Raw genomic sequence first — 13,079 nt, forward strand, 5'->3', positions numbered from 1 at the left:
AGTGCATTTTAGCTAAAACATGTCCTAGACATTATTCAGTTAAGGTTAACCTATTAACAATTACAAATAATTAGCTTAACTAACTTAAGAAAACTTGAAGGTGTTGGATGCTTCATAGAAACCCAAACTTGCCTTTCATCTATAATCATACCCTGAATTCCTGAACCTAAACTGTGGTGGTGCAGAACTGTTTTATTAGATTTTTGTAAGAAGTTTATGTTATGGTTCGTTTCACTGTATCCCCAATTCTGTATCCCTTTTGTGTTGTCTGTATAATAAGGTGTTTTGTGTCAATCATCCCATACTTCACATGACATGTAACATCCCCTCTGCCCCAACCCCCCTCTCTGGGGCAGCTTGCCTATCACTCCCGGGGTCCCTCCCAGATTGTGAAATCTCCGGCAGAGGGCTTCATGTGATAGGTAGCCTGGGGGAAATTCCTTTAGCTCTGGATTTTGGTGGTCTGAAGCTTGGGGGTGGGCACACCTTGTTACCCCCTGAAACCCCTGATATGTTGTCTTTTTGTATCCTCCCTGGGACCCTCCCCCGCTTATAGGGGGTAGGAGGGAGGAGCCAGCTCTCTCAGCCGCGGGGCTCTCAGCCGCGGGGTTCTCAGCCTGGAAGCTCCGAGCCGCTCGCCTCGGAGCTTGGAGATCTCTGCTAATAAACATCCTTTAACCTGCTAAGCTGAGAGCCAGCCTTTTCTCTTCTGCTGCTGTTGACTATCACCTTTGGGTCCAGCTGCCAAGCCGAGAAGCCAAAACAAACTGGAAACTTTGTGTCTGTGTTGACCCGAGCTAGCTGGGGGTCAGCTCCCACCCGGAGCGGGGACGCAACCGGACATAATTGGCGCGCCAACGTGGAGCACACCACGCCGGCAGAAGCAGCTTGGACCACGTGGAGCACGGCTCCACGGTGACAGAGCGTCCAGCGCCCACGTAGGGCCCCCCGGAGACAAGGCGGACCCTGCGAACGGACTGGGGCTGATTTAGCCCGAAGAACAGTCTCTGGGCGTCACGCACCCCTGTGAAATTGACTTTTAAACAAGGCAAGTTCCAGGGGAAAGAAGGGGAGCTTCGAGCCCCGACCGGAGTCCTTCTTGCAGCAGAACATCCAGACCCATGCACCCCCCAGGCACAGGAACAGGTAAGTATACCCACAAAGGGACATACTTACTGGTTTTAGGGTTCCCCCGAGGGAGGGGGATCTATTGGGGAGGAAAAAATCCTCCAAAAATAGCTGCGCAGCTGAAGGGTTAAACCTCCTGTGATTTTGAGCGAACGGGGTCTGCGGGGGGGAGTGCTTTTCATCTGGGTTTGGGTTCAAAAGCAACTTAGTATCGAAACATGGGTGGAAAGCTCACGACTGCTCAGAAAAGGTTGTATTATAATTATGCGTCAGTAATTAACGAGGCCAAATTGAAAATCTCAAAAGGCGAGTTAAGAAGTTTTGTTCGCTGGGTTCATGTGCATTTTCCCCAAGTCTCTCCGGACAGTCTCTGCAGCCCACATTTCTGTGGCACTGTAGAAAAGGAATTAATTAGGTTGATTCAAACTGGGGACAAAAAGGCTACAAAGTATTTTACTGTAGCAATGAAGTTAAATTCGGCAATTCAATTTCAAAAGGGAATGCCGACAGAGCCCAACGGAGAAACGTGTTCTCCCCCTCCTCCCCCCACCTCTTTTCCCCAGTCCCCATGTCCCCGGGAAAGCGTTCTCGATGGAGCGGCAGGGGTCCCGCCCGCCCGCTCTGCCTCCGGGGCACCCCAGCCTCCACGCCCGTGCTGGCCCGGTAGGGCCAGGAGGGAGGTCTCGGGCAGCACTGGCCATGCTGCACGGGACAACCCTCCCTCCCCGCTTTTAATCGGGTCCAGGTCCGCGTGGTCCTCTCGGGGTTCCCAAGATGGCGGAGACCGCATGGCGGGGGACTCCCCCGCCCCCTCAGCGCCGCCCACCCCTCCCTACCCCGGTGACGTGGTGCCCGCAGCGCGCGGCCCCGCCCCCTTCCCCGCCCCGCCTTACCCCTCTGACGTCGGGTGCCTGCCGCGTGACCCCGCCCACCCCAGCCTTGCGCCGCGCGGCCCCACCCCCACCCCCCGTGGTGCCGGATCCGACCAGCGCGGCCCCGCCCCCACCCCACGTGGTGCCGGCCCCGAGCCGCGGGGCCCCGCCCCCGCCCCGCGTGCCGCGGCCGCGCTGCCCCCCCCAACCCCCTGTGGCTGCGCGTGCGCACTGCGGCACCCCTTCCCCCCCGCAGCCGCTGCGCCGCCACCCGCCCCGGAGCAGCCCGGTCCCGGTCCCGCCCCGCCGGGGCTCGACCCCGCTCCCCCGGGATCCCCCCCGCCCCCCCACTCCTCGATGATGTCACCCCCCGGGCAAGCCGCGGCCCTTGCAGGGACTCGGTTGCCAGGCAACCAAGTGCCTCAGGGCACAGGCGTCCCAGCTCCCTCAAACCCGGAAGTGCCCGAGCAGGGAGCAGAGACAGCTGCCAGCTCCTGCTCCATTCCCACCCTTGCCCCTGTTACCTTCCGCAATGCCCGCGGTGGTAACAACAGGGCAGAGTATCACCCATTTCCCCGAGCCACCATCAAAGAGATCTGCAAAGCTCACAGGATATATGGCCGTGATGGACCATATTTCAGAGGGCTTCTCAGAGCAGATCTCTCTGCAGAGGAGGTGGTGCCTGCGGATTTAAAGTACCTGTTTTCTTGCTTGCTAAACCCAACAGAGTACATCCTATGGGTCACAGCTTGGAAAAGGCTGCTCCAGGAGGCCTTACCAGGGCTCCTCAACCATGTTAACACCAGAGTTGATGCTCAGGGAATCCCTCTCACTCTCAACCACCTGGCTGGGGAGGGGCAGTGGGCAGAAGCCACTGACCAAGTGGTCATTCCTGTCCAGTGCCTCCACGTAGTGAGAGAGACAGCCCTGACTGCATTCTTCAGCATGCAAACACAAGGTCCTGCGATTTCTTATTCGAAAATCAGGCAGGACCAAAGTGAGTCTTTCACAGATTTTGTGGAAAGGCTGTCCCGAGCTATTGAAGCTCAGGTCAAAAATGAAATGGCTCGGGAACACATTTTATCGGAGATTGCGTTTTCAAATGCAAATGATTTATGTCGTGCTGCAATTTTAAGTTTACCCCTACACCCCAAACCAACCTTACCAGACATGCTTCAGGTATGTCACGTAAAGGTGCCTTGTATGAGCTTCTCTACAGGTCTACGGCCCAAACCTCATCAAGTTGCAGCCATGGAAACTGAAGATTCCCGAAAAACACCGAACACCGGGAAGAAGCATTCTGCGCAAAGCTCCCAGAAGTGTTTTTTGTGCGGGAATTTGGGGCATTGGGTTTCCAAATGCCCCCTCAAGAAAGAATTAGAGGACCTCAAAAACAAAGGAGGGGAAGGGGAGAAAGGGAGAGGGTTTAAACCCTCACAAAAAAACTGGTGAAAGAGCGCAGGTCCGCCCTGCGTGAGGAAAAAAATGGGGTGGACCGGGCAGGAGGGGAGGGGAAAGGGAGCCAAGGGAAAAAGAAGGAGAAGCTGCAATGCCCCATTCAGGGTGGCAGCAAACATAACACACTGGAAATGACTTACACGGACCATGACATGGCACAACCAATTTTAACAACCAATTCTAAATATACCCCCTACAGGTTGCAGCTCACGGAGGGTTTGCACCTGAAAGACGACAACTGGAATTTTGTGTCAGTTGACAACAGTGAGCAGGGTACCTGGCCAAGGGTCAAAGGTAAGCTCATCGTTGTGGGGGACTGCAAACACACCCCAAAAGAGATCGAAATTCTTCCAGGAACACTTGATAACAATCCTGGAAAGTTCGTTCTCTGGCTACGCTGCACTCACCCACCAACATTCCTACCTAAAGGGCAGACAGTTGCCCAGATCATACCCACCTGGGAACATCTGGAAGAAGACAACATACCAACAGCTTGTCCTGTGCACAACATCACAGAAGTGAAACCCCAGGTGGGATGTGAGTTACAGGTGGGTGATGAGGCCATTAACATCACAGGCCTGCTCGACACAGGCGCAGACGTGACTGTAATCCCAGCCAAGCACTGGCCGTCACGTTGGGCCTTGGAAAACGTGGCAGGACACGTGCAAGGAATAGGGGGAATGCAATTGGCCAAACAATCAAAGAGTGTGGTGCAAATTAAGGGGCCAAAAGGGCAGTTGGCCAGTTTACGCCCTTTTGTTTTAGATTATAGGGAACCCTTGTTGGGGAGAGACCTGATGGCCCAGTGGGGAGTCACGATTGACATCCCAGACCCCCCACAGGATTTTTGGGCGGCGGTCGCTAAGGAGCGCCCTACCCACAAGCTGAATTGGAAAACAGATGCACCAGTGTGGGTTGAACAGTGGCCGCTTTCAAAACAGAAATTGAAGGCGCTCGAAGAGCTCGTGGAGGAGCAGTTAGCTAAGGGTCACATTGTAGAGACCACAAGCCCTTGGAATTTGCCGGTTTTTGTTATCCGGAAGCCGGGGAAGGACAAGTGGAGACTCCTCCAAGATCTCAGACAAATTAATAATGTGATAGAAGACATGGGCTCTCTTCAACCTGGGATGCCTACCCCGACCATGCTCCCACAAAATTGGAAATTGGCTGTTATAGATATAAAAGACTGTTTCTTCCATATTCCCCTACACCCTGACGATGCACCACGTTTTGCATTCTCGGTTCCCACTGTTAACCGAGAGGCCCCGAGGAAACGCTACCATTGGAGGGTTCTTCCCCAAGGGATGAAGGTGTCACCTATCATCTGCCAGTGGTATGTAGCTTCCTTGCTGTCCCCGGTCCGCGTAGCCGCAGAGAAAGCAATCATCCATCATTATATGGATGATGTGCTTGTGTGTGCTCCCACCGATGATGTCTTGTCCCACGCACTTGACCTGACAATTAATGCATTGGTTGTTGCAGGGTTCGAGCTGCAGGAAGACAAGGTTCAAAGGATGCCACCTTGGAGGTACCTGGGGCTGGAAATTGGCAAGCGGACCATTGTGCCGCAAAAAATTGGAAATCAAGGCCAAAATTCAGACCCTTGCAGATGTCCATCAGCTGTGTGGGGCATTGAATTGGGTGAGACCCTGGCTAGGCCTCACAACTGAGGACCTAGCCCCTCTTTTCAATTTATTGAAAGGGGGAGAGGAGCTGAGTTCTCCCAGGGAACTAACCCCGGAAGCGAAGGAGGCGCTGGAAAGGGTACAGCATCTCATGTCCACTCGGCAGGCTCACAGGTGGGATCCAGACCTGCCTTTCAAATTTATAATAATGGGGAAATTGCCACACCTCCATGGAGTCATTTTCCAATGGAGAAATAACATCAAAAAGGACCAGGGCAGAGAGGACCCACTTCTAATCATAGAATGGGTCTTTCTCAGCCATCAAAGGTCCAAGAGAATGACATGTCCACAGGAACTGGTGGCTGAACTGATCCGGAAAGCCAGAGTTCGGATCAGGGAATTGGCAGGGTGTGATTTTGAATGCATTCACATTCCAATTGGATTAAGATCGGGCCAGATTACAAAGGCAATGTTAGAACACCTGCTTCAGGAAAATGAAGCACTGCAGTTTGCTCTAGATTCCTTCACTGGGCAAATCTCAATTCATCGGCCAGCCCACAAAATTTTTAATCAGGATGCCAAATTCACACTGAATTTGAAAGATGTTCGGAGCAGGAAGCCTTTAGAGGCCCTGACAGTTTTCACGGACGCGTCCGGAAAGTCCCACAAGTCAGTCATGACTTGGAAGGACCCTCAGACTCAGCAGTGGGAGGCAGATGTTGCCGAGGTGGAGGGATCACCTCAGGTTGCTGAGTTGGCCGCTGTTGTCAGGGCTTTCGAAAGGTTCCCCGAACCCTTCAATTTAGTAACGGACTCCGCTTACGTAGCGGGGGTGGTATCGAGGGCAGATCAGGCAATACTGCAGGAAGTGTCTAACACCGCACTGTTTGAGCTGCTTTCTAAGCTTGTCAAGCTTGTCTCCCACAGGGAGCAGCCATTTTTTGTGATGCATACAAGATCACACACCGATTTGCCGGGGTTCATAGCTGAGGGGAACAGAAGGGCTGATGCTCTTGCTGCTCCTGCAGCGATGGCCCCATTGCCAAGCATTTTTGAGCAGGCAAAGCTCAGCCATCAGCTTCATCATCAGAACGCGCCTGGCCTTGTTCGCCGGTTTCACATCACCCGGGAACAGGCCAAGGCAATTGTGGCTACGTGTCCCTCATGTAATCAGCATGCACTCCCCACCTTGAGTGCAGGAGTAAACCCCAGAGGTCTGAACAGCTGTGAGCTGTGGCAGACTGACGTGACACATATCCCCCAATTCGGCCGATCTAAATATGTGCACGTGTCTGTGGACACTTTTTCCGGTGCAGTTTTTGCTTCTGCCCACGCAGGGGAGAAGACCTTGGATGCGATTAAACACCTCATCCAGGCTTTCTCCTTCATGGGCATCCCAAAAGAATTAAAAACTGATAATGGCCCAGTGTACCGTTCCAAGGAATTCTGCAGCTTCCTGCAACAATGGGGAGTGGGTCATAAAACCGGCATCCCTCATTCCCCAACAGGCCAAGCTGTAGTGGAGAGGACCCACAGAGAAATCAAAAGGGTCCTTAACCAACAACAACCGGTGTTGAAAACAGAAACACCACAGATCCGATTGGCCAGGGCTCTATTCACTTTGAATTTTTTAAACAGCACATTTGAGTTTTTAAACCCTCCCATTGTTCGTCATTTCGGGGCAAACCCTCAGCTAAACATCAAAGAGAGGCCGCCAGTCATGGTCCGGGACCCTGAGACTGGAAGGACAGAGGGACCTCATGATTTAGTCACGTGGGGCCGTGGGTACGCTTGCGTGTCCACCCCCACGGGGCCGAGATGGTTACCATCAAAATGGGTGAGGCCCTATGTCCCGAAGGTCTCGGGGGAGAAAAAGAAACTGCCACAGGTTACTCAGGCAGCTTTTAGGAGAAAAAGGAGGGAAGATTTTTCCCCAGATGGTTTCGCTTTCCTGAATGACCCCTGCTCGAATGCTGATTGTTTGTTTTAGTTCTTCTAGTCCTGATGGAACCTGTCCAGCGCCAATCCCCTGTGCTGAGGAAGTTTCACCTGCTCCTTGGTTGGGGACTGGGGAATTTCGGGCTGGGTGGGTTCAATTTTGAAATCAGTTTTGTTATTTTTGTTTGTTATTCTGTTAATTTTAATTGGATTTGGTATCATCAAAAAAATGTTAAGTAGATTAATTTCTAGCACCACACATGCCCCCTCTGTGAACCATGTTGCTGTATCATCCGTGCCTGGATGGGAGGAAGACGTGGAACTGGAGGAAGACCCAGAAGACAGAAGACACCCAGAGAATGAACCTCAGATGGAGTGGCCCACTCAGCCAGAGTGGCTCACCGAGAGTTACCCGGACTTCGAATATCATCCTCCTCCGTTCCAGCCCTCCTCCTGTCATTAAAACAAAAAAGGGGGAGATGTGGTGGTGCAGAACTGTTTTATTAGATTTTTGTAAGAAGTTTATGTTATGGTTCGTTTCACTGTATCCCCAATTCTGTATCCCTTTTGTGTTGTCTGTATAATAAGGTGTTTTGTGTCAATCATCCCATACTTCACATGACATGTAACATCCCCTCTGCCCCAACCCCCCTCTCTGGGGCAGCTTGCCTATCACTCCCGGGGTCCCTCCCAGATTGTGAAATCTCCGGCAGAGGGCTTCATGTGATAGGTAGCCTGGGGGAAATTCCTTTAGCTCTGGATTTTGGTGGTCTGAAGCTTGGGGGTGGGCACACCTTGTTACCCCCTGAAACCCCTGATATGTTGTCTTTTTGTATCCTCCCTGGGACCCTCCCCCGCTTATAGGGGGTAGGAGGGAGGAGCCAGCTCTCTCAGCCGCGGGGCTCTCAGCCGCGGGGTTCTCAGCCTGGAAGCTCCGAGCCACTCGCCTCGGAGCTTGGAGATCTCTGCTAATAAACATCCTTTAACCTGCTAAGCTGAGAGCCAGCCTTTTCTCTTCTGCTGCTGTTGACTATCACCTTTGGGTCCAGCTGCCAAGCCGAGAAGCCAAAACAAACTGGAAACTTTGTGTCTGTGTTGACCCGAGCTAGCTGGGGGTCAGCTCCCACCCGGAGCGGGGACGCAACCGGACACTAAACCAAACCAGATTTGGGGGGGGGGGGAGGGGGAATATACATCCCTATAGATTATAATTGGATTTTAAATTCTTATTTTTATTTCTGCATTTGAGGAAACATACTGCAGTATGGTAAATGAATTCTGTGAGTTGTGCATTTGTGTTGATTTGATTTGAGTGTATTGTGCTCATTATAGCTTGATGTCTTACTGTCAGGATACTCTGAAAGTTCTGTAAAATATTTATAGAATTATGAGACCTTTTGCAGCAAACTAATTTTTTTGCTCATTCTGTAATATGAAAGTATATGGCTAGATTAAATTTTCAGTAAGTAGACTTGGATTTTTTTCTGACAGGTGATTTTCTTTCAATAAATTAATGATTTTCATTTATCCTTTAGAAAAGCAACATTACAAAGCAAATGGTATTTAAATAATATCTAGACTTGTGACGCTATCTGAGGATATTCTTTGCCTTCAATTTGTTTCTTAAAGACGTTGTGTTTTATACTACCTTTTTAATAAACAAACTCATGAACAGAACAAGTCTTTGCTGATTAGTTTTAAGATAACATATTTGTCTTTTTTCCTCAGTAAAAGATACCATAGCATTTGATGCACAAGGGCTTGTTTATAAACCACACGTGTTAATGTGCCAGAGCTTCCAGTTGCACCCAGTAGACACATTGCTGGAACTAAGTGGGATATGGTATTTGTTCCCTATTTATGGGTTTGGTCTCAGCCTTCTTCCTGGCTTGTGGTGTTAATGGACCTGCATGGAGAGAAAAGTAGCAGGAGGGATCACTGCAGACACCGTAGTTAAAATTGAGATTGTGAAGATGTTTTTAATAAGGATTTTAGAGTAGAATTTTAATTTTTATTCTCAAAGGTTTTTTTAATTTTTTTTTTCTTCAAAGCTTTGATGCTTTGAATGCTTCAAAAGCACTGGAAAGAAGTAATTCAATTCCTGTACTGAAGAATAGGGATTATAATCCCATTTTACCCTGTAGTTCTTTCTAGGAGCTTTAAACTGATGCCATCTTAACCTGAGGAGAACTTTAACTGTCAGCATGAGAGGAAGATCTCAAATAAGGTCTTGAGAAGCTTTAGCAGAGCAAATCTCTGCCATATGAAACAGTTTAGAAAAGGGAGTCAGAGAAAGAGCGATGGAGATGTTGAGGGCTCTTGGCCTGCTGGTGGGTTGGAATCTAGTCTGTGTCACAATGAAAATGTGTTTACGCAAACTGTGTCAATAAAAGGCTAAGTACTGTCATGGGAACTCTCCCAGCCTGGTAGTTAAGTTGTTCTGGGAAGGGCAGAGGGTGGATTCATACGTATTTAGGCAGAGGGAATTGGATTGTGCTCTCCAGCTTTTTGGGTGAGTAAACAAACTCCTAAACTACTCTATAAAAGGCATAATGTCACCAGTTTGGTGACTAGTTCCCCAGTGTGTTTTTTCCCGCTGAGACTGGCAAGTTTGACCCTGTTTCAGCATTTCTGGAATGGCTGCAATTTTCTAGATTTGGTAAACTTGACAGAAAAAACCCCAAACTCCTGCTTACAGCCCTTATGGAACAAGAATGAATTTTTTTTCCCCCCTGTAGTTATTAAAACAGATCCAGCAAAGAAAAGTGAGAAAATTGATTATCCAGTTTATCTGGGTTGGAAACAGGTCATCTTTTTCTCATGGGTGCTTGTAGTTACCAACTTAAGTGTGAATATTCTGTAACGTGGCAATAGGAAGTCTTATCATCCTGGGCAAGTTTGGTTCTCTGCTGTAACTTGTTTATCATCTTACTCCAAACTTTTCCAAAGTCCAGTGTCTTCTTTATTGTGTACGCATTGTCATTAAAAAAAAAAACCAAAACAAATGAACAAACCTAAACCTATTTACAATCCTATTTTCCTCATTCCCGAAACCTCCTAACCTGGTTGACTCGTTGGAGTGCATTTCATGCATTCTTAGCAGATAGGCTGAAGGAAACGCCTCATTCCACACAGCTGGAGGAGTGTGGGAAGTTCATGAACGTGGCTTGTCTTCTGCTGCAGTTGTTGCAATGCGCTCAGAGCTGGCCAGGCCCAGGAAGGATCCCGACCTGCTGGACACAATGTGAGTTTCTCACATCTGGAAAATATGACTGGTGTGACACTGCTGCTGACAGTGAGTTAAGGTAGGAGAATTCACTGACTTCCTCAAATGTTCCCTTATTTGAGGAATAACTTTATGAGAGGGACTGCCTGCTTGTTAAATTGTGGTTTAATACTTGGGAAGTGGGAATTTTTTTGTTTTTAAAACTGGTTTGAGCTACATGAAATCAAGAATGAAGAGTTCCCTGTCAGATGCTCCAGTGGTGGGAAATCAATACTGCTGGCAAGGGTGGGGAATGTGAAAAACATTGTAAAGTATTAGCTCTTGTGGTGAGCTGTCAACAGCCACCACTCTTAAGCCTGTGTTGACCATGAGTCCTTGTCCACCTGAAGGAAAAATAACTTGGACAAATACTTGCACTATTTTGCTATTAGTAACCCATTCGAAGAGTAGTGTGATATGAGCTGAGTCCATTTCACCCTGAGCTCCACTTCTACTCTATTTTGGTAATGGTTTGTTGCAGACACAAGTTGGAAGGATTTCTGCCTTTTGCAAACTTTGTGCTGGATGATGGAATAGGAAGTTCAGGTAATGAAGACTACAGTGCTCCAAATTTAGGTCTTGTCTCCTGGGATGTTAGAATCCTTATGCCCATGTGATCACTGAGAGGACTGAGATGTCACCTAGGTTATACCTAGCCTTCCTTTGGCTACTTGTTGGAAAGTGCAAGAGATTTTTAAGGGAAACAGTGGAAAAAAAGAGATAGGTTGTTACAGTTCTGGTTTCTTTATCTCTGCCGAGGTCAGGATGAAAGACATGGGAAACGTAGATTCATGTTCGGACTTGGCTATTTATTATATCTTATCTATTTACAGTATTTACAGACTCACGAGCCATGAGATTAACTAGCAAGCTAGAAAAACGAGGTAAAATGGAGTGCTTCTAACTCCTTCCAAGGTTATTTAAGCAATAATCCCCCAATAACAAGGTGACACCTATATTATTTATATTTTTGACCCAGTAATGACCACACAAGGCCTGCAATGCAGACCTTTTTCACCCAATTACAGAAAACCACCTAAACCTGAAACTTCCTGGAGTCTGAGCCCAGACTGTCAGACCCCTTTGAGTTTCCTTGGGACTCTAGCCCGATGGCAACTGAAATGGAGAGAGACAGCTTTGATCTGTTGTCCAAAAAGTAATTTTAATAATACAAAAAATAACAAACAATAAGTTGTCCACTGTATTGGAGCAAACTGAATCAAAGCAGTACAAGGGGCAAAAGGCATGAGGCCAAAGGAGGAGTTTAGGGTCATACAGGGTGTTGGGTGTTAGGTTTGTTCTTTTTTTTACTTATAGAATTTTTCCCCATAAGTTGCTAGGAGACTAAGTACTGGTGCTTATAAGTGCTTGACCAACACAAAAGAGGTGGCCGAAAGTCAGGAGGGGAAAGATCACACAAGTTTTGGGGAAGGAAAAGGACAGAGCTGAGGACAGCTTGGCTTTTCTTGCTCTCAGCATTGGAAGGAGGTCAGCCAAGCTGCTGCTTGCTGCGGGAGATCATTGTCACCAGAAAGTCGGGTCCTGGGAAATCTACCATCATCTGCTCGTGTGCCCAGAAATTCTGAGCTCCTTCGTCTGCCCTGCTGGAGCTGGGCCAGCCCTGTCCAGCTGTCGTGGTGTCTTCGGCACTGTTCTTTTTTTTTTTTTTTTGCTACGCTGTAGCCCCGTACCCCCCCTGCCTGCTGGGACATCCTGCCATTCCAGCCACCAGCCCGGGAGTTTCCACCGTTCCATCTTGGTGCTCTTGGAGTCCCAAGAGATCAGACTGTCCCGGGCTTTGTGAAACAAAGTCCCTCGAGGTTCTTGGTTCTGTTTATTATTAATGCTGTAGTTGTTGTTTGTTTGTCTGGTTATACATACTAGTAAAGAACTGTTATTCCTTTCCCCATTCCTCTGCCTGAAAGCTCCTTTAATTTTCTAAATTATAATAACTTGGAGGGAGGGGATTTGAATCCTTCATTCCTAGAGAGAAACACTCTGCCCCTCTCTAGCAGATACCTGTCTTTCAAACTGAGACACAGGGGTACTTATGCACCCTGCTGTGGGTGGGGAGTTAAGGTGTGGTCTGAGGGATGGGTCCAATGGGGGACAATGATTAAGAGTATTAAAATTCTTGCACCAAAAATCAACCTATGGTAACACAGAGAACTGAGAACTTTCTAGCAACAATTTGCATAGAGAGCATGTCAATGAGCCTTTTGCTTATGGCACTGAGAACGGGGTTTCCCAAGGCATTTTTCTAGGGCTCTCTTCTTCCCTGAGGAAACTGCCCTCTACCTCTCACCCCTTTTTACTTTCTAAAGAGAAAACTGTATTTTCTAAGGTTTTGAACATGAGTTTAAACATACAACAGGAAACAATCAGTATAACTACTAAGAAAATTAACAGTCCAGTTTTAGCTATGGAGAGTACAAATGAGGATAGGTTCCAGCACTTAAAAAGTTAATTAAACCAGTCTTTTTCATCTTTCTGAAGCTTGGTGACTCCCTCTTATAGGATCTGGATGCTGCGATGAATGGATTCACTATGGTTGGAGAGGTTAAAACAGCACATGCCCTCAAAATCTTCACAGCCATGCCCTTGAGCTAGCAGAAGGAAATCTATGGCTACACGGTTTTGAAGAGTGATGTGTCTAATAGAATCAACATCAGGTAACAGGCCACTTAATGCAAGGGAAGTCGCATTTGATTGTTTATTTAACCAACACCCAAGTCTATCTAACATTTTTAAACTTTGGGCAATACCTCCCCATGGAAACGATGATACGAAAAG

Source organism: Hirundo rustica, chromosome W, assembly GCF_015227805.2.
Source record: "Hirundo rustica isolate bHirRus1 chromosome W, bHirRus1.pri.v3, whole genome shotgun sequence".
Classification (NCBI taxonomy): domain Eukaryota; kingdom Metazoa; phylum Chordata; class Aves; order Passeriformes; family Hirundinidae; genus Hirundo; species Hirundo rustica.